Source organism: Bos grunniens, chromosome 9 (genome assembly GCF_055505025.1).
Source record: "Bos grunniens cultivar Pamir isolate PY7600 chromosome 9, Bosgru_T2T1.0, whole genome shotgun sequence".
Classification (NCBI taxonomy): Eukaryota; Metazoa; Chordata; class Mammalia; order Artiodactyla; family Bovidae; genus Bos; species Bos grunniens.
In genome coordinates this window covers 54,080,020-54,102,552 of record NC_141173.1, presented here as the reverse complement: position 1 = coordinate 54,102,552, position 22,533 = coordinate 54,080,020, and the positions used below count along the sequence as shown (strand labels likewise).

The 22,533-nt window shown below is 39.9% G+C and overlaps 1 long non-coding RNA gene across 4 annotated transcripts in view; it reads right to left on the bottom strand.

Annotated features, from left to right (window-relative positions):
- Positions 1 to 22,533, bottom strand: part of LOC147365974 (uncharacterized) — a 193,182-nt gene that overhangs the window by 84,436 nt on the left and 86,213 nt on the right. For 3 of the 4 annotated variants that reach the window (XR_015133097.1, XR_015133096.1, XR_015133099.1), the window contains exon 2: positions 11,134 to 11,220. This is a non-coding gene — a long non-coding RNA (uncharacterized LOC147365974). Of the gene's footprint in view, positions 1 to 3,554; positions 3,826 to 11,133; positions 11,221 to 22,533 lie in introns of those variants that run through there. The other variant, XR_015133098.1, reaches the window with a different exon arrangement.

Genomic DNA, 22,533 nt, shown 5'->3' with positions numbered 1-22,533 from the left:
TCATTTATTTTCTCAAGAGCTCTAAAATTTCAGTCTCAAATTTTGATCTCAAAATGGAACCAGCAGTGCTCAGAAATTTGCCTTTATAAAATGCCCAGCAAAACAGGTCCTGAACACACTTCACATTAAACACTGACAAGTTATATATGTCATCCATTCTGTCAAACATAAAGTGGAACAGTGGTCCAAACAATGGTCCCAACAAATTTTCACAGTTTAATGAGCAATTTGATGACATGACCCCTAATTGACATTTTATTATTAGATATATTTGAAAATACTTTTCAAAAAGTATGTTACTAAAGTTACTGGATTGCAAAAAGAAATCATTTTACAGATGATGATGAATTTTTAAAAGTATCTCTTTCTTTCCTTCTCTTTCTTACAGCAACAAACACATCTACCAGAGATTCCAGCATTTTCGAAAGAAAAAAAAAAAATGACTAGGCATCAGAAATGGAGATTAAATAAGTGAAGTAGGTTTACCTCAAGGTTGAATCATTATTGTAGCTAAAGATTTTACACTAAAAATCAGCAATGTCTACTTTTTATGTTATTATATTTTTATCATTTCATGAAAATGTTTTTCCTTTGACAAAATGGTAGATATACTAATTGAAATTAATGTCCTGGATCAAAAGGCATAGTTACCAATACTTCAGTGATATCAAGTTTATTTTTTTTTAAATAAAGAGTCAAATGCATCCCTTTAAATACTTAGAAGACCTTTGAGAAATACATCTCTAATGTAGTTTAAAATATTCTTCGACTTTGAAATTAATTTAATATAGTGAATTAAATATTCAGTCTCAGTCACTAGATTACTTTATATATTTTTTCTATTTTATTAAATTTCAGACTAATTTCCAACCACTGAAATACTTTCATGTTGGTATTTGAGCAATAACAGAAGGATTTTCCCCCTGTATCCTCTTTATTACCCTCCCCACAAAATCTTTATTTCACATTTCTGGGTCCTAAAGATAAGAGGTTCACTGCTTGTCAGGGTATTAACAAGATCATCTAAAATAAACCTAGTGGGTAGCACTTACGGATAAAAACAGCATCATGAATATGGATGTGGAAATAGTCAAGTTTGAAACCTTAGAAATTCATGAGTGCTACAGTTAAATCTGAAACCTAAAAAAAGAAATTTAGTATTTCACTGCTTCTGTCTTTTAAGGAGCTAAATACTCTCCCTTTCTGCTATAGTAACATTTTTCATAACATCTTAAAATGAGAAATTGAAAAATCCCCGCACATGAAAACCTGACCTATTACCATAAAACCCACAAACACTGGTGCATCTGTGTATTCTTAGCATTAAAAGCTTGTGATGAGGTCATTTAAAAGGTGTTTTTCCTCCTCCTCTTTACCATTTGACTGGCAAAACAAGTAACTGGAAATGTAGCTCTGACTTCTTATAGACACCTCTTCTAAATCCCAGGGCAAAGTGAAGACACCCTGTGAGGTACTTGCATAGATGTGGAATCATAATAAACCTCAAAACTTATATTTCACAGATAATGAAACAAAGAGCCAAAGGCATCAATATATTTACCCAATTAAGAAAAAAACAGCAAACTGCTGGCTAACAATTAATAAAACCTGACTTAATCTCTCCTTAGGTTATGAATTTTGACTTGAATACAGTGTGTAATATAAATACTGTATAATCCAGACATGCCAAAGATAAGAAGATTCACTGGAAAACTAAAAAAACAAAATTTCCCTCCCTGAAATTCCATACAGTGGTGCTCCACACAATCTCTCTTTTAAGGGTATAATTTTTATACTTAGAAATGACTATAAAATTGAGCAGTTAAGTCATGAATTTCTTTTTTATCCCTTCTACACAAAAGTTAAAGCTCTCCTTATGAATCACAGAGCAATCTATGCTTTTTTTCAGTGAGAAATTGATTTATGTATTTCCATTTCAAGCTGCTTATCTGTACCAGTTGAGGTTTTAAGTCCTTATCTTGTTGCCTCTCAGAAGCAAACCCACCTGTCTTCCCTGCTTTATGATACTGGATCTGAACTCTCAAAACTACTTTTGTTCTTTGCCAACTGCCTTGATGTTAGGTTGTGCCAAAGATGAGACTAGAGGATAAAGCCATTTTTCCAGCAATTATCTGACCCATGATTTCCAGAAATTCAGTCTTTGGTCCTCAGACTGTGACTTGAGTTGAGCTTGTCACTTGCTTCATGTAGGACTCAAATGGACTCAATAAAATCTATTGTTTTATCAGTCAATATTGTTTATCATCACTGCTACTACAGTGTTGCTCTTCTAATTGGACAATAGCATTATCTTTAAGTCAGTGTTTGAGCAAACCTTTCTGCAGTTCATGTTTGGCGCCTGTCAGAATCTGGTCAGGAGACAAACACCAGTAACTGAACTGGAAAAATTTAATACAAATAATTGTTAACTTAAATTCCATCCAAAATTTAATAGGTGGATTGCAAAATTACAGCGAATTTATTTGCAGCCTTGCCAAGTTTCTCAGGAAAAATTTAGGGTGCTATTTGGCAAGAAATGGGTCTTTGAAACTGAGAATGTGTGTATCTGATTTGGATAAAATGAGAATCTTCAAACCCTGAGTCAATCTTAGCCTTCCTCTTCAAGAAAAAGTTCTTGCTCTCCCTTGTAAGAATTCCCTTCCTCTGCTTGTAAATCCTACAATAACCTCACCTTAGATGTTTTACTAGGGAATGCCTACTCTGCTCAAAATGCTCTAACTATTCCTTTGCCACAAGAGCCATAACTAGGGTCAAATTTGAACTTGCTCCAGAGGGTCAAATAGAGGTGTGATTAGAGAGGAAGTAGTTTAAATACCAAAAGGATTGCAATATTTCACTAATGCGTACTGGAAAACACTGGGGAATATGTATAAAAGCTGTTATTTTAAGGAGGAGAAATTATACTACTATACAAAGCTAAATTCTTTAATATGGATGCACTTACTAGAGATATTAAAATTAATGTCAGTTTTTACAGCTAGGACATGTTCTAACAATGTAAATAGTTGGCTGAAACTTGAACTTCATGGTGGTCTATGCTTAATGAGATTGAAATGCCAATGTTTTCCTGGCACTAATGTAGAGAAAGGAATACAAAGCTTTATTTAGGAAGACAGAACCATTAGAATGGATTTATCCTGTATAATTTGGAGAAGGCAATGGCACCCCACTCCAGTACTCTTGCCTGGAAAATCCCACGGATGGAGGAGCCTGGTAGGCTGCAGTCCATGGGGTCGCACAGAGTCGGACACAACTAAAGCAACTTAGCAGCAGCAGCAGCATCCTGTATAATTACAAGTTTTCATTCCAATCCCAAAGAAAGGCAATGCCAAAGAATGTTCAAACTACCATACAATTCTGCTCATTTCATACATTAGCTAAATAATGCTCAAAACCCTTCAAGCTAGGTTTCAACAGTACATGAACTGAGAACTTCCAGATGTACAAGCTGGATTTAGAAAATGCAGAGGAACCAGAGGTCAAAGAGCCAACATCAGCTGGATCATAGAGAAAGCAAGGGAAATCCAGAAAAATATATACTTGTGCTTCATCGACATCACTAAAGCCTTTAACTGTGAAGATCACAACAAACTGTGGAAAATTCTTAAAGAGATGGGAGACTACCTTACCTGTCTCCTGAAAAACCTGTATGCAGGTCAAGAGGAAACAGAACTGGACATGGAACAACGGACTGGTTCCAAATTGGGAAAGAAGTATATCAAAGCTGGATACTGTCACCTTGCTTATTTGCAGAGTACATCATGCAAGACGCCAGGCTGGATGAATCACAAACTGGAATCAAGCCTGCCAGGAGAAATATCAACAACCTCAGATATGCAGATGATACCACTCTCATGCAGAAAGTGAAGAGGAACTAAAGAGCCTCTTGATGAGGGTGAAAGAGGAGAGTGAAAAATCTGGCTTAAAACTCAACACTTAAAAAATGAAGATCATGGCATTCAGTGCCATCACTTCGTGGCAAATAGATGGGAAAAAAGTGGAAACAGACTTAATTTTCTTGGGCTCCAAAATCACTGTCACTGTGGACAGTGACTGCAGCCATGATATTAAGACGCTTGCTTCTTGGAAAGAAAGCTATGACAAACTAGACGGTGTATTAAAAAGCAGAGACATTACTTGCCAACAAAGGTCTATATAGTCAAAGCTATAATTTTTCCAGTAGTCATATGAGAACTGGACCATAAGGAAAGTTGAATGCCAAAGAATTGATATTTTTGATTTGTGGTGCTGGAGAAGACTCTTGAGAGTCCCTTGAACTGCAAGGAGATCAAATTAATCAATCCTAAAGGAAATCAACCCTGAATATTCACATTGGAAGGACTGATGCTGAAGCTCCAATACTTTGGTCACCTGATGCGAAGAGCTGAGTCATTAGATAAGATCTGATGCTCGGAAAGATTAAGGGAAGGAGGAGAAGTCCATGACAGAGGATGAGACAGTTGGATGGCATCACTGACTCAGTAGACATGAATTTGAGCAAACCCCAGGAAGACAGTTAAGGACAGGGAAGCCTGGCATGCTGCAGTCCATGGGGTTGCAGAATTGGATATGACTTAGCGACTGAACAATGACAACAATCTCCACAGCGACACACACCAGTTATATCTGTGAGAAGACCCAGAAGATATTCCCTTTACTAGGGCATATATTTTCCTCAATATTAGGAAATATTGAAAATATTGAAATATTGAAAAATAGGAAAATATTAATGAGGATATCCTTAAAAATATCTACACTTGTTCTCTTCTTTAGGCACTAGTGACCTTTGGGATATTGCCATTGAGATGGGTTCCCTCATTACAATGGAGATTTCAAAATAGCAGAGACCAAGTTTTAGCACTTTGCTGCCGAAGACAATAGGGATATTTCAAATATAAAAAGGACTTAGGCACCTAGTGGTGGTCAGAATAATCTGACTCATAGGGATGTTTAGTGAGCTAGTAGATCAGAGTGTCCTTGAGAATGAACTATATTGACAGCTTGCTAGAATACTACTTGATTCATAAACAGATCATTATTTTTATGCCAAAAGTCTGCCACAATGGTCACTGCCTCTCATTCAGTTACAACATGGCAAAAGGTACAGATAAAGAAAGAGATGAAAAACTGGAAACAATAATGTCATATACCATAAGATTATTAGATGAATGAGGAGAGAGAAGGATAACATTCCCAACTCACTCCTATATCTTGTGTCTAATTCCAGTAAGCCATAGATCCAAATTCATTAATAAACACTCTCAGGGCAGTCAGAATATCTGTATCACTCACAACTATGATCTCAACTTCTAAATTTTTGATCTTTTGAACTATGGACTTAAATGAATTAAGTATCATATATGTTTAGAATGTCTGTATTCTACTGAGGGAGATTCTTCAGGATATACAGTCCACCATACTAACAAATATAAATTAGCTAATTTTCTTTTGGCAGAATCCAGGATTCTTTTTCTTACTAAACTATATCCTTTAGCTCTTTTAAACTATATCCTTTAGCTCTCTTAAAAAGAGTTAGAATATACTAGTAGGTGCTGTTAGTATTTCTCTGAAAATACTTTTATTGTGACCTCACTCTTAAATATAGTTTATCTGGGTATAGAATTTATTAAAAGTGTTTCTATCAGTACTTTAAATGTCATATTATTGTATTCAAGTACCCATTTTTGAGTAAGAAATTTCCTGTCTATCTAATTTTCATTCTTTGTTCATAGAGTATCTTTTCTGACTAGTAAGTTTTAAGATATTTTCCCTCTAATATTCTCTAGTTTAAAAATGGCTGAGAATTCTCTAAAATTAATGACAGACAAAATTATAGATACAGAAACCTCAAGATGTTCAAGTAGGATAAATAAAAAAAATATCTATACCTGTCTATATCCTATTCAGACTTCAGGAAACCAAAGACAAAGAGAAAATTTTGAAAATCTCAGAAGAAACAAAACTACCTAATACATGGAGAAACTAGTATAAGAAAGTCATCACAATTCTCTTCAGAAACCATATATACAAGAAAATAGTGAAGTGAAATATTTAGAGTGCTCAGAAAAAAAAAAAAAACACTAACCTAGAAAATTGAACCCAGCAAAATTATCCTTCAAAAATGGAGAAATAGTCATTTCAGACAAGCAAACTTATTGTAATGTTATTGTTGCCAGTAACATAAATATTAAAAGTTCTTCAGACATGAAAGTCTGAAACTCATAGATTAAAAACTCAAACCTGCATAAAAAAGAAAGAATCAGACAAGGAATAAGTAAAGGTGAAATGCATGGCCAGCCCCTCCTGTATTCTTGCCTAGAGAATCACATGGACAGAGGAACTTGGCAGGCTGCAATCCATAGGTTCACACACAGTCAGACGTGACTGAAGCAGCTTAGCACAAAGGTGAAATCAGACCTTTTATTTCTAATTTTTAATTGGCCTAATAAATTTCAAAATAATGATAGCAATGATGTAATCAGTGATTACACCTTATGGCTAAGTGAAATAAATGACAGCTATATTGTAAGGAATGGAAGAGAGGAATTGGGTATACTATTATAAGGTACATATACTACCCATGAAGCGTAATAGCATTTTTTGAAAGCAGATTTATATTAGTTGTATTATAAGTGTATTTTGCAAGTTCTAGGGCAATGACTAAAAACAAGTATAATTTATATGCTAAGATGAATGCAAAAAGAATCATATAAAATGTTCAATTAAAACTGGAGAAGGCAAAAAAAGAGTGGAAGACAGAAATAAAGAGCAGGGCCTTTATTCGCCCTGCTACACACTACAGGTCTACAAGCCCTGTACTTGCCCAGCTTCAAGACCAATGAAAGCCAAGAGTCAGCAACAGAAACATCAGTGGTTTAATGGCTGTGGGAGCTTCCAGGTCTGAAGCAAGGTCCTGGAGCAACACTGCATTGTGCACAGCAAGTAGGCAGGACATGGGGGCAGTCTCACTCCCAGGGGGAGGGGAAGGTTCCCAGTTAAAGGGGAATTGACATCAAGTTGGCTTGTTGGCTACCAGGGAAATTAGCAGGCCCCTCACTGCCCCTTTGATAAGCTATCCTGGGACAGATATTCTGATCTAAGAATCGGAACAATCACCAGCTGAGGCTGGGGTGGGAGGAGTATTTAGGAAGTTCAGTCAGGTGAGTAGGGTGTAGGTGAAGCAGGCACTGGTCAAGCAGAGGATGAACAGAGAGCAAGAGAATAGCCATCTTGGGTGGCCTGATCATACACTCTACCCTTATACAGCCCGCACAACCCTTACAATCTTGGCCCACCCATCTTCCGTGAGATCCCTGTGGTCAGTGACATAGGATGGCAATGCAACAATGTGCCAGAAGTACAATACAAAACAGCAGCAGTCAAAGAGTATCAAGAATGAGACACCTAGTATGCTCTGAACAGTCATTTGCCGGGATGCAGGCAAATTTTGGAGCCAAAGGCTTACCAGGTCAACAGAGAGGGAGTTAATGGTAGTAGTGTCTTGTTCAGTAATAAGGAAAGTAAGGCCACCTCTGGTTTTTTTGTAAACTCAGAACTACCTCCATCGGGACAGAGCAAACCACCTCCACCTGGCTCTAAGCGAAACATTCTGGTGCCAGGAGGCAGCCACAGTACAGGTCTGCCACATTAGGGATGGACCCACAAGGTCTTTCTAAACAAAATCAATTAATCCCACTAGTTAGACTTGTGTGTCCAAAAGCAAGTCTATTCCACTCTACAGAGTATAGCCCAGGGGATTCATGGGCAGTCACCCTGGCAAAGGATATGATGTGTTGTATGGTAACATTTACCAGCAGGTATTCTTCTGATGTAATAGCACGTGGGACAGGAAGTCTTTCTCCCCATTGTCAGCCATCCCTATGTGTTTACATTAGCCTGGTCAATTTTTCATGAAGTTCAGAAGATGATGGCAATGAAGTCTTACTGTAGGCCTGGTAATTAGACTCATTTCACGGTGAGGCCATTTTGTTGCCCAGGCTAGCAACTAAATGTAAGACGTCTAACAGCTACAGCACAGGACCATTAAGCAAACCACTTTCTGAGATACCACACCCTGAACAAGCTCAGAAGTATACTGATGGGGAAACATTTTAGAAGCTATGTATTTTACCATTTATACCAAATTGTTACACAACCACTGTATCTGTGCTTTTAGCAACAGATTTAAAGAAAACAATGTTACACATCATGAGTAGCTATACTCTGTGACAACTTCACTAGAGAATTCTTTTTCCATCCTGAACATCAGAGCAAAAGTCTGGCTGCTGCTGCTGCTCAGTCACTTCAGTCTCGTCCGACTCTGTGCAACCCCATAGACAGAAGCCCACCAGGCTCCCCCATCCCTGGGATTCTCCAGGCAAGAACACTGGAGTGGGTTGCCATTTCCTCCTCCAATGCATGAAAATGAGAAGTCAAAGTGAAGTCGTTCAGTCGTGTCCGACTCCTAGCAACCCCGTGGACTGCAGCCCACCAGGCCCCCCCGTCCATGGGATTTTCCAGGCAAGAGTACTGGAGTGGGCTAACACAACATAAATATAGACCTTAATTAGCAGAACTAGAATTTAATATCCATTGAAACACAGTATTTTTCTCTCTAAAATTACCCTCATCTGCAAAGCCAAACCAAGACTAATTTATTTGCAAATTAAGTCTGGCCAGTTGACTACACAGGCTCCTCCAAACTCCTCAGGAGTCTCAGGCTGAATTCCCAAAAGGCCTCTCGAGGCTGAAAAAGCCCTGCCAAAGGCCTGCCCTCAGGACCCACCTTGGTGGATTTCTCTCTTCTAGAGGTCCCCCAAATATCAAGACTCCTGCACACCCCAGGAGACAGTTTTTTCCCATTCACATGGTAAGACTACTAGGAACCCAGCAATCTCCAGGTTCTAGAGGCACCAGTTAGAGAAGAAAAATGTTTCAGTTCTACCCACATGTACATAGTTCACCAAATCGCTGTAAGTCATAATTAACCTGAGGGGAAGGATTTCTCCTGAAAAACACAGATCAAAACTAGACATTTCAGACAAAACCCATAAACATTATAACCATATTTACCAGTTCACTCAGTAAACAGTCCTTTTGTAAAAGTTTTATGGAGCCATCAGGTTTTCTATTAGGACTCTTTTCTTTCCCTGTTTGGCAGCATGCTCTGAAATTTACCAGAGACCTGTACAGTCAGGCCTTGTCAAACAGTCCTCCCTGTGAATTTTCTTGAACGTGAAGCACTTTTGCAATAGCATCAAAGTACAATAACTATAAATGACAAAAGACTTTTAAATACATGGCTAAACATCTGATTACAATGTAATTATTAAAGAAACTTGGCTACAATAAACAGAATTATGACCAATTATAATCTTAACCCTTAAAAACCTTAATCTCTGGCAAAAACCAAGAAGCAAGTAATTGTAAACTATTTATCATAAAAGCATTTCCTTAACTGAAAACATATACGTTAGTCTTTTTCTCTTAAGAAAGCAAATGTAGATAAACTTAGACCTGCCCAGCAATTAATGGGCTTCCCAGGCAGCTCAGAGATAAAGACGCCTGCTAATGCAGAAGATGCAGGTTTGATCCTTGGATTGGGAAGATCTCCTGGAGTGGGAAACGACATCCCACACCAATCTTCTTGCCTGGAAAATTCCATGGATAGAGGAGCCTGGCAGGCTATACTCCATGGGGTTGCACAGAGTCGGACACAACTTAACACACACAGCAATTAATACTCCAATATTTTATCCTATTTGAAATGAGAGAGATAGTCATTCTCTTCTTATATCCATATACACAGAAATGGCACAGGTTTCCTGCTGGAGTTTAAAAGGCCTCTTTTTTCTCCCCTCTCAGGAATCACAGGTGATTATAGTTTCTGAGAATCCACATAAATCATTTACATCTCAAAGGCACAGAAAGAGAAATACCAATTTTCTCTAGAAAACTAACTTCCTCCAAGGCATATGCAAAAACCTGTTTCAGAGTGTCAAAGATTCCCGTCTTGCCCATTTTCAGTGATTTTTTTCAGCTCCTAAATAGCCAAGTCAGTTTAAAAACAGTAAGACAATAATACATATTATTCACTTATATTCACGTGCCTCACTTTCAGAGGAGCAGGAATCAACATTTAATTTACCCTCACCTCAGCAGTTAGCTCAGCCTCTGTGGCCTCTCTTCATACAAAAAGCAATGGCAGACTTCTCTGGTGGCCCAGTGGTTAAGAATTCCCCTGCCAATGCAGGGGACATGGGCTCAATCCCTGGTCCAGCAAATCCCACATGCTGTGAGGCAACTAAGCCCGGTGTGCCACAACCACTGACGCCCGTGAACCCTAGATCCCATGCTCTGCAAAACAGAAGCCATCGCAATGAGAAACCAGCGCACCGCAACTAGAACGTAGCCCCTACCACAACCCAAGAAAGCACACAGCAGCAAAGGCTCAGCACAAACAAAAATAAATTTAAAATATAAATCATGAAGAAAAAAAATTAAAAATAAAAAGCAATGGCATGCCACAACTAAAGATCCTAAATGTGGCATCTAAGACCCACCAGCACAGCCAAATAAATAAATATTAAAGAAAACAAACCAAAAAAAGCAATGGTCAGCCTACAACTGTGCCCACTGCCTTATCATCTAACTTCTTTCTTCCCACCATAATGGCAGCCAATATCGCAGCAGAAACCTTGGGAGTTGGGGGCGGGGGCGGGTGATGTTGTCTATGAGTTCTCTGTACTCTATTGGCACACTCCATTAGTCAAGGACAGCCACCACAGGGCCCCACATAGTAGGGGACAGCCACCCCAAAATTACCACAGCAACTTTTGGGATCACCCCTGGAATTCTTGGGCCCTATATTAGTGGACACCCACCCTAGAATTACACCCGTAACTTTTTGGCTCCATACGTTAATGGAGGACTGCCGCAACTTTCCATTCCCCACCCTCATTTCCCAGCTCGGTGCTCCTGGTTGGCCCCACCAATTGTTGGACTATACCCTGCAACCCTGCAAGCCCTGTGCTTGCCCAGCTTCAAGACCAAAAAAAGAGCCTGGAGTCAGCAACAGAAATATCAATGATTTCATGGATAGGGGGAGCTTACCTTTCTGGAGCAAGGTCCTGGAGCAACACCCCACTTCCTCGTGCAACAGACAACAGGTAGGACAAACATGGCAGCAGCCTCAGCTCCCTGGGAGGACGGAGTATAAGGTTATCGCTGCAGGGGAATTGATATCTGGTGGGCTCCTCAGTTACCAGGGAAACTAACGAGGGGGACGCCCCTTACCACCCCTTTGATTAGCTATTCTGGTGGAGATGTTCTGCTCTAAAGATTAAAACAATAACCAGCTGGGGGTGGGGGAAGGGCACAAGTATGTAGGAAAGTCAGTAATGCTCTGCTCTAAAGATTAGAACAAGAATTAGCTGAGGCAGGGAGCAGGTATGTGAGATCAGTCACATGAGTAGAGTGTAGGTGAAGCTGGGGATGTGCAGAGAGCAAGAGAACAGCAATCTTGGATGACCTGTTCATACAGCAGCTGACAGAAAACGGTTACAGACATGCAAGATATTAAACTGTATCAATAATCATTTTAAATATGAATGATCTAAGTACCAATTGAATAGAGCAACTATAAGAGGGTTAAAAAAAATAAAGCTCGAGATCCAGTATATGGTGTCTACAAGAAATTCAATTTTCATATGAAGACACAGATTAGAAATGGAGGGTGAAAGACATAATGGAGAAACATAATTTAATAATTGGTTGGTTATACTGAATTTAAAGAGAAAAAAATAAACCAATTGTACACTCTTGGAGTACACAGCTGTAACAGCTCAGAACAAAAGTTGCTTACAAATGGAATTGGCAATTTAATTTGATAAGAAACACTATACTTCAAAATGGATAAAATCTTTTATTTTGTTATAATTAGTAACATCTATTTATTAAATGAAAACAGATAGATCAGATCAGATCAGTCGCTCAGTCGTGTCTGACTCTTTGCGACCCCATGAATTGCAGCACTCCAGGCCTCCCTGTCCATCACCAACTCCCGGAGTTCACTCAGACTCACGTCCATCGAGTCAGTGATGCCATCCAGCCATCTCATCCTCTGTCGTCCCCTTCTCCTCCTGCCCCCAGTCCCTCCCAGCATCAGAGTCTTTTCCAATGAGTCAACTCTTCGCATGAGGTGGCCAAAGTACTGGAATTTCAGCTTTAGCATCATTCCTTCCAAAGAAATCCCAGGGCTGATCTCCTTCAGAATGGACTGGTTGGATCTCCTTGCAGTCCAAGGGACTCTCAAGAGTCTTCTCCAACACCACAGTTCAAAACCATCAATTCTTCGGTCCTCAGCCTTCTTCACGGTCCAACTCTCACATCCATACATGACCAATGGAAAAACCAGAGCCTTGACTAGACAAACCTTTGTTGGCAAAGTAACGTCTCTGCTTTTGAACATGCTATCTAGGTTGGTCATAACTTTTCTTCCAAGGAGTAAGCATCTTTTAATTTCATGGCTGCAGTCACCATCTGGAGTGATTTTGGAGTCCAGAAAAATAAAGTCTGACACTGTTTCCACTGTTTCCCCATCTACTTCCCATGAAGTGATGGGACCGGATGCCATGATCTTCGTTTTCTGAATGTTGAGCTTTAAGCCAACTTTTTCACTCTCCACTTTCACCTTTATCAAGAGGCTCTTCAGTTCCTCTTCACTTTCTGCCATAAGGGTGGTGTCATCTGCATATCTGAGGTTATTGGTATTTTTCCCAGCAAGAGGAACATAAATCCATATTTCTTTGGGGAAAAAACTGACTGGACACATTACAGTTTTAAAAATGAAAGTAAGTTATTTTATATTAAAAGTCCCCATTAAGCAGTTTTAAATTGATCTTTTTACTTGTTTTCTTGCTTTTTGACCATACTCTGGTGGTATTATGAATCTACAGAAATTTGGTTTTATTTTCCCTGAAATTTTAAGAATCTAGGAAGAGTCTATATAGCATTTATTCTGTACTCCTCATAGCAAACATATTATCAAATTCCCACACAATCACTTGGTGGTGATGGTTTAGTCACTCGGTCATGTTCAACTCTTTGCAATGCCACAGACTATAGCCTGCCAGGGTCCTCTGTCCATGGGATTCCCCAGACAAGAATACTGGAGTGGGTTGCCAGTTCCTTCTCCAGAGGATCTTCCTGACACAGGAATCAAACCCAGGTCTCCTACATTGCAGGTAGTCTCCTTATTGACTAAACTTGCTGTCCTTGTAAAAATTCATATTAATCTTTAATGAAAGGCTTTCTATATAAGTTCCCAATCTCACTTACAGAAATGCTTCACTACTTCTAGTTTGAAAGTGAAGGACATTCTTCATTTTTGTCCCAAACTCAGACATATTTTCAGGCTATCCACAAAAATCACAAAAGAATTTGATCTGGTATAATAAGTTTGTCATACAGTTCACTAAATCTACTCCATAGATTTTTTTTTTAAGATTTGGTGATTAAAAACTTCATGATAATGAGTATTTTCTCATCCATGATAGCTGCATTTGTAAACAATAACTCTGGGGGTTTTTGCAGGTCAATATTGTATCTTCTTTGATGTTGATCATAAAACCAACAAACCCCATTAATATTTATAGTTTCCTTTGAGAAGAAAAAACTACCCAAATAGTTGATTTTGTAGGCCAATAGCACACAGAGAGTCTCTAGAGAATAAAATGTATATTTCCTCATCTAACAGACTTAAGAAACAATAATCATCTTTGGAGGCAAGCTAACATAACAAAAAAAGGCAAAAAATGTTATAGACTATGGATTACATCACACATTTTGAGTGACAACTTAGTTTAGTAAGATAGTCTGACTGAGAGATGTCCCAAGACTTCCCAAGGCTGCATTTCTTTCTACTATAGGTGGCTATTCTTATCAGGTTCCAGGCCTTGACTTCCAGCAGCCATTTGATGCTGCTGCCAGCACTGCTTACCGACCTTTACTTACTTATTACCACCACTACCACCCCCTACCCCCCGCCACACGCTCCCACTCACTTCCAAGACTCACACTTCCGTTTCCCCTTCTCCAGCTCAGAAAGAGAATCAGTAAGACATCAATGACACAGCATTGGTGGGGAGGAGGAGAATCCCACTTTCTGCTCCTTTCTTCCCTTTTTCCTGCTTGAGTCACAGAAAGTCCTTCTATTCCTGTGATCAGCTTATCTTACAGTTTTATTCAGATTACTGAATACTTCAAATCTCTATGTATGGTTCATTTGCTCATGTTACTTGCTGTTGAATATTGAAAGCTCATCTTCCATGCGTCTAAAATATTTCTGAGTATATTTCATACATGTAAGACACATGGTATATGCAATATAAACGTTACTGAAGACCCAAAAGACAAGAAGCTGGGCATAACCATAGAGAAATATGCCTTCACTTAAAGACAAAGCCAAAAAAAAAAAAAAATGGCTTGAGTAGTACAAACAACTTCTATGGAGAAATGAGATTTCAAAAAGATAGTGGAGGGCAACTGGTATAAAACTTAGAAGTGTCTGTTTACAAGTGAATTGTTGTTTAGTCACTGAGTCTTGTCTGACTCTTTTGTGACCCTGAAAGATTGTTGCTGAGCCATGAAAGATGCTGGGATTCTTGGCCTCTGGAGGAGAGGAATTCAATCTGGGGCTAGTGACGAGGCTTGGTCACTCAGAGCTTTTGTGTGATAAAGTTTTATTAAAGTCTAAAAGAGACAGAGAATGCCTCTGACATAGACATCAGAAAGGGGCAGAAAGAATGCCAACCCCTGCCCCCCTTGCCTTTAGCAGTATGTTATATACCTATCAGCAAGCTGTTAATTAGAGAAAGGAGATGTCCCAAAACTCAGAGTGGCCCCAGGCCCCTCACCCACAACATGCATTTTGAGATAACATTAGCACTAGGTCAGTCACCCCGAGCCATAAAACGATGGACATGAATCTTGAAGAAAGGCAGGTTTCCAAGTAAATATATAGTTTCGTTAACATAGATCAGGAGAACAACGCATGAGCAAAACATACAGGTTGAGCCCTTATCGGTTCTGAGTCTTAAGCGGAACTGACTTGAAGAAAGACAGAGTCTAGGGTAAATACATAGTTCATTAATGTGGCTCAAGAAAAACGTTTCCATAGGAAAAACGCATTGGTTAGCTCCAGGTTTGAGAAAAGTTAAGTTCAGGTGGAGCCAGGTGTTGTCATGGCAACACAGAATTTTAAGAGAAACTCCCTTTTAAATTTGTATGGAGAAGGGGAAAAAATCAAACACTTGTTTGTTTCCTCCTGCTTCTTAAGAGAGAGATTAAAAAATGTCTGACATTTGCAGCCTGTTTCCTCCATATGGAGACCCCTGGCCTTCCTGCCTGTTACCCTCTCATCCCAATAGACTGTATCCCCCCAGGCTCCTATGTCCATGGATTTTCCAGGCAAGAATACTAGAAATGGCAAGGTTGCCATTTCCTTCTCCAGGGGATCTTCCAGATCCAGGGATCTAACTCATGTCTCCTGCATTGGCAAGTGGATTCTTTACCACTGAACCACCTGGGAAGCCCTTACAAGTGAATAAACAGGAGTAATTTGAAAGCAATTTGTGGACGTTTACAGCCTGAGAACAGCTTTGTAAAAATTATTTTGGCAGCAGTGTCCAGACCATTCTAGTGTGGAGTGGCTGGATGAATGAAGTCCAGCAAGATCACTGAAGTGTTCTAAATTAAATGTAATGAATGCCTAGAAATTTGATAGTAGGTAGAGAAAAGAGGCACCATCAGAGCAGAGAGTAATTCTTCAACAAATCTTTGTTATGTGCCTGTAGCATGCCAGGCACTGTGCTGGGTGCCAAGAATAGAATATTAGGCAAAACAACCATGGCCTATGCACTTCAAAAGTTTAAAAGGTAAATTGCATGTAAAAAAGACTTCCTTGAGAAACTCATTTTATCTGAAGGATGCCGCTGCCTACATGCTTAGCTGTGCCTGACTCTTTGTGACTCCATGGACTGTATAGCCCACCAGGGTCCTCTGTCAATGGGATTCTCCAGGCAAGAATACTGGAGCGTGTTGCCATTTCCTCCTCCAGGGGATCTTCCTAACCCAGGGACTGAACCTGAGTCTCTGTGTCTTCTGCATTGCAGGTGGATTCTTTACCGCTGAGCCACCTGGGAAGCCTAAAGTTGGTGTTAACTAACAGCAGATTGGAGGTGGGGAAAGCATACACAAATACTACTACTTTTCACCAGACCAGGTCCATAAATATTTGGCTACATCACTATCATCTGCATCCCACTACTTTCATAGAACCTTGTCATTCACTCATTTAGCAAATCTTTATTGAACAGTTTACTCTGTACCTATTACAGTTCCAGGTGATTGGGATGCAATGAAAAAAATCTTAAAATATAGTGGAGGAAAGAGAAAAGTGAACCGACCATTTCAACACATTGTGACAATGTTGCGAAGTTCCAGGGAAGAAAAAGCATTAATAGTCGAATTGATACTTTCGAACTGTGGTGCTGGAGAAGACTCTTGAGTTCCTTGGACAGCAAGGAAATCAAACCAGTCAAGCCTAAAGGAAATCAACCCTGAATATTCATTGGAAGGACTGATGCTGAAACTCCAGTACTTTGGCCACCTGATGATAAGTGCTGACTCATTAGAAAAGACTGGGGAAATGCTGGGAAAGATTGGGGACAAAAGAAAAAGAGGCAGGCAGAGGATGTGATGGCTAGATAGCATCACTGACTCAATGGACATGAGTTTGAGCAAACTCCGGGAGATAGAGAAGGACAGGGAAACCTGGCGGACTGCAATCCATGGGATCCCAAAGAGTTAGACACGACATAGTGACTGAACAACAGCAAAGTAGTAACAGTTGTAATCTCCAATAACAAAATGGTAACTCCTATTACCAAGTTCTTGAAAATCACCTTTACAGCAGAATTTTAAATTGCATTCAACCTTTTCTATAAGAAACTACAGTTTGGTGGTGTACAAGATGATCTGAACATCACATGTCCCTTCCTTCTCACAGTTGGTGCCTGGGCACTGTCATCTCAGGCAGAAAGAGACCAAGGTAGGGCTAGAAGGGTCACCTCTTTGTTTCAGCTTTGGGACTTTTACTGCCTTCATTGCAAACACAGAATAAAATCACATAATAAAACACCTTTTCATAAACAGCAGGAGAAAAAGGGACTAAAACTAATCAAACCCTGGAGCTACCCAAGGCACCAAACCTAAGCTGCTTATCCTCTGAGAGGAGCAGTTGTTTTCCCAGCAGTATCCCTTGTCGTGGTGAGTGGACGTCCTGCATAACCACAGGGCTTGTGAAAGACTGCAGGCAGGAGTCTATTTCCTGAATCCTTTCTCTTGAGCTTCCACAGAGCTCAGAGGGGGAATTTTTGTATATTTACGACGATTACTTGGGTACCTTCCATCACCAAAATTGGATATGTAATGTCTCACATTCTACTTATTTAGCAATAACACTTTTAAGTTGCCAACTTCAGGCTTCTCAGGAAACTGTCCTGCTCATGGAATTCTGCCAACAGCCTAAGAACATTTTGAAGGGTTTGGCTGAGAGAAGGAAACATCGGCGAGTAATTTGATCCAGCATGAAAGGTCACAGGCGTCAAGATCTGTTGCCAAAATGCTGCTGGTGGGGATTAATTAATATCAATTGAGCAACCACAAGTGTCTGGCATTTGACTAAGACTGTCATTCTTAGCCTCATCCCACTAAAAGAAAAAATGTGCAGTTTCAAACTAACGGGGGCCAACAGACATGTACCTCTCTGGCCACAAAAAAATGGAAAAAGGTTGATGGGATTACAAGGGTAAACCTCTCTCTTATTTCCAGGTAGACAAAGATCAGTTTTGTAGTCATTTATCTAAGACCATTTTCCACTCAGAGAGAAATAAAGAGAATAACTAAAATTTATTGAGCTCTAAATATGTGCCAGACTTTGAGGTGGTCATATTATTTTTATGTTTAATCATTTGGCCTTCATAAGAACCTTGCAAAGTGTTATTATCCTCATTTTACAGATGAACAAACTGATGTGTTAAGCACTGGCCAAAGACATATAGCACACATGAATTCTCTACCTGGGAAGCCAGGCCCTCCCTATGCTGCCCGTGTCTTGCTGTATCTAAGCAATCTATTATTTGCAACAGGAAACTCTGCATAATAACCAAAACATTGTCTATCACAATGTTTTGTGATAGAAGTGACTGTCACCCACTAACTAGCTTGAACTGGGCCACATTTCTTCCACACATAAAACCTTAAGAATCATTCAATACTGCTGAGTATTTATTTAACTCAGGCTTCCCGGGTAGCACAGTGGTAAAGAATCCATCTCCCAATGCAGAAGGTGCAGAAGACTCAGGCTTGATCCCTGGGTCAGGAAGATCCCTGGAGGAGAAAATGGCAACCCACTCCAGTGTTCTTGCCTGGAGAATTCCATGGACAGAGGGGCCTGGCAAACAGTAATCTATGGGGTTGCAAAAGAGTCAGACATGACTGAGCGTGCGTGCACACATACATACACACACACACACAGGTTTAACTCTGATCACCAACTGAACGCCTACAGCATTAAGCCTATAGTGTAAAATGGAGCATAATCCATCGTTATGATGGTATAGTTACAGGAAGCCGACACGTGCAGGACTCAGTTTTTGATAGGCAATGAAAGAACTTTGAGTATCTCTTTTCTGCATCTCTCTTGATCTAAGATTGGCCCATCTGACATGACACATCTTGTAGAACATGAAGGATTTCCGTTTTTTCTTTCACTTCTGCAAAGACACAACTAAAAAACCCAGGGTTATGACTGTGTGTGTGCGCTCAGTTGTGGCTGACTCTGCAATCGCATGGACTGTAGCCTGCTAGGCTCCGCTGTCCATGGTGTTCTCCTGGCAAGAATTCTGGAGTGTGTTGCCATTTTCTTCTCCAAAGGATCTTCCTAGACCAAGGATTGAACCTGTGTCTCCTGTACTGGCAGGTGGATTCTTTACTACTGCAGCACCTGGGAAGCCCAAGGGTCATGATTACACAGATACTATGGAGGGTGTAACAGATATTCTGTTATACCCTAAGAGATATCTGTTAGATATTGGATTTCTTGCATATTTATTTTTAATGCTAAAATATTATAAAAAATTATTGAAGAAGTAAAAAGTGCTTAAATAGGAAGGAAAGGTTGAGATGTTGATTACCGTGTGACCATAAATATATGAGTGAGAATCTATACTATAACTCTTAACCTGTGGTTAGTTAGCCCTGTTTCAATCCAGCCCAAGAACTCTGTTTTGTTTCTATTTTGTTTAATTTTCATTTTGTTCTGCTTTCCTCAAGCACATAGGTCAATGATTTTGATTACAAAGAGATTGGGTATTCAATAAAACAAGCATGACTTGAACTACTACTTTTACTCTTTCATTTTACAACCTAGTTATTTCATTTCCTACCTCTCACACCTGACTGTTTTCTGTACTCTTATTACTGGAAGTTACAATCAGGTCAATCCATCATTTGTCTAGGATTTGAATTTCCTTCATCATTGTATAAATCAGTGTGTACGTGTGTATGCTTGCCAAATTGCTTCAGTTGTGTCTGACTCTCTGAGACCTTATGGACGGTAACCTGTCAGGCTTCTCTGTCCATGGGATTCTCCAGGCAAGAATACTGGAGTGGGTTGCCATGCCCTCCTCCAGGAGATCTTCCCAACCTAGGGATCGAACCTGCACCTCTTACCTGCATTGGCACATTCTTTATCACTAACACCACCTAGGAAGCCACCAGAGGACTCACAGATCTACCGTGAGAATACAATGACAACATTAATTGCATTGACAGCATTAAGTGCCGCTGCTGCTGCTAAGTGGCTTCAGTCGTGTCCGACTCTGTGCGACCCCATAGATGGCAGCCCACCAGGCTTCCCCATCCCTGGGATTCTCCAGGCAAGAACACTGGAGTGGGTTGCCACTTCCTTCTCCAGTACATCAAAGTGAAAAGTGAAAGTGAAGTCGCTCAGTCGTGTCCAACTCTTAGCGACCCCATGGACTGCAGCCTACCAGGCTCCTCCGTCCGTGGATTTTCCAGGCAAGAGTACTGGAGTGGGGTGCCATTGCCTTCTCCGAGTGCAATGACAGTATTAATTCAGTGTGCAGATGCAAGTACAAGTGGTACTATGCCCACGTGTAGATGTTACATTGTACATAGTCATGGGCTCTGTGAACCAGGTTGCTTGTTCACTTTATTTGTAGAACAGACAACAGAATAATGACACTTATTAGAAAGTTATGGCGGTACAGAGACCCAGAGAGGACCCAAATGAGGGAAGAATAAACCTAGGAAAGAAATTGACAGAGGGAAGGAAACAGCTTGGCTTTCGGTTGGCATGGACATAGATGCCCTAGGTATATGCAGGCTAGTGGTGATAAATAACCCCCACTGTGTGTGCAATACTATGTGTATAATATTCCAGTGTATATTCTGGGATATGCATTGTATTGGGCACATCTTTTATAACATGTGGGCTTCCCTGATAGTTCAGTTGGTAAAGAATTCACCTGCAATGCAGGAGACCCCAGTTCAACTCCTGGGTTGGGAAGATCTACTGGAGAAGGGATAGGCTACCCACTCCAGGATTCTTGGGCTTCCCTTGTGGCTCAGCTGGTAAAGAATCTGCCTGCAATGAGGGAGACCTGGGTTCAATCCCTTGGTTGGGAAGATCCCCTGGAGAAGGGAAAGGCCACCCACTCCAGTATTCTGGCCTGAAGAATTCCATGGACTATATAGTCCATGGGGTCACAAAGAGTCAGACATGACTGAGTGACTTCCCCCATCCCTTGCCACAACATGCCATTTATTTCATACAAAACTTTAATGCATTTCCCAACTGAAGTAGAGTGTGTTTAGATAATGTAAATAAATCACCCCAATTTACATGGCTTGAGAATCAAGACAAACCCTGGTCTGTTCAGGTCCAAGGCTCAAATTCTTGCCTTGATCTGTTTGTATTACCTGATGTCTACTAGGAGAAAATCCACTGATGCTTCTACATACCCTCTTCCCTAGTTTTCAAATGTCCTTCATTTGTAATTTATGTTCAATCAAGGATTTTATTTTGTATTATCAGTATTTTTCTCTCCTATCCTTAATGTAATTCACTCTCCCAATGTCAACAATCACCTATAGTCAAATAACTTGCACATTTTTATCATCCTGATTCTGCTCATAAATTCTAGAAGAATATTTATAACTGTTTATCCTATTCCTTCCCTTGAATATTCCATTGGAATCTCAAATACAAACCATCCTATTATATACTCATAAACATGTATATGTGCAATGGACATCAGACTTTACTTATAATAAAAGTAGTAAGTTCATACATAGGACTTGACTTTTGTTCCAAGTGTTTCATGTGTCAACCCATTTAATTCTGCAAACAAATACATAACCCAAATACTATTATCTCCATTTTACACATGAGGAAACTGAGGCAGGCATAAGTTAAGTAAATGGCCCAAACCACGTGGATAGTAAATGGGATAAAAGAATGGGGCGTTCAAACTTGGGCACTCCAGTTCCAGAGTCTGGGTTCTTTACCACCAAGCTCCTCTGTCTCTCCTAGTCCGTAGGTAAGGTCTCTGTAATCCATGGAGGTTAGGTGGTCTGCCAATGCTCATACAGGCAAAGTGGCAGAATCAGACTTTTCACATTTCTGAGCCATGACAATTCTATTCCATTGTCTCCCCCATCCACCCCTCCATCACCTGTGTCTTCTTTGGATTTCCTAATCCTGTTAATGATTTCATTGTCTTCTCAGTTACCCTGCCTGAAACATCTGTCATCTTTTTCTACTCTTTTTATAATCCGATCAATTGCCCAGTCCTACAAATTTAGCTTTACATCTCTCTCTCTCATCTGGTCCTAAATCTCCTTTCTTCACTGCACCTTCCTCACCTCACCCTCTTATGTAATTTCAGACCCTCCCACTTTGTTTTCCTCATCCCAAGAGCCAGCTCTCTCCTGCTCTTTTAAATGACTCTTTAGCCATATGTGCATCCTGACTTCCAAATAACATGTGTCTGCTGCTCCTGTTTTTAACGTTGGGCATTGACTATTGATTTCTCACAACAGAATAGGAAGATTTAACTCTCCTTCTTGCCAGCTCCCATCACACACTTTGCAATCCTCATTCTTCAAATATAAATATATTATAATTTTGATTGGATCAATGTTGACATTGCTATGACTAAGCAAATGCTTTTATTGATCCCCATAGCATAATATGATGTCTTTCTCTACTGAACAATTTGTTTTTGCCGGAGTGTCATTGGCCTGATTTTCTATCATGAATTCAACCACACATTCTCTCCTATTGTGTCAGTATCTTCTCAATACATTTAAACAGCTCAAGCGTCCTTTTGATTTCATCTTCATGACATCTCTCATTGGAATTTC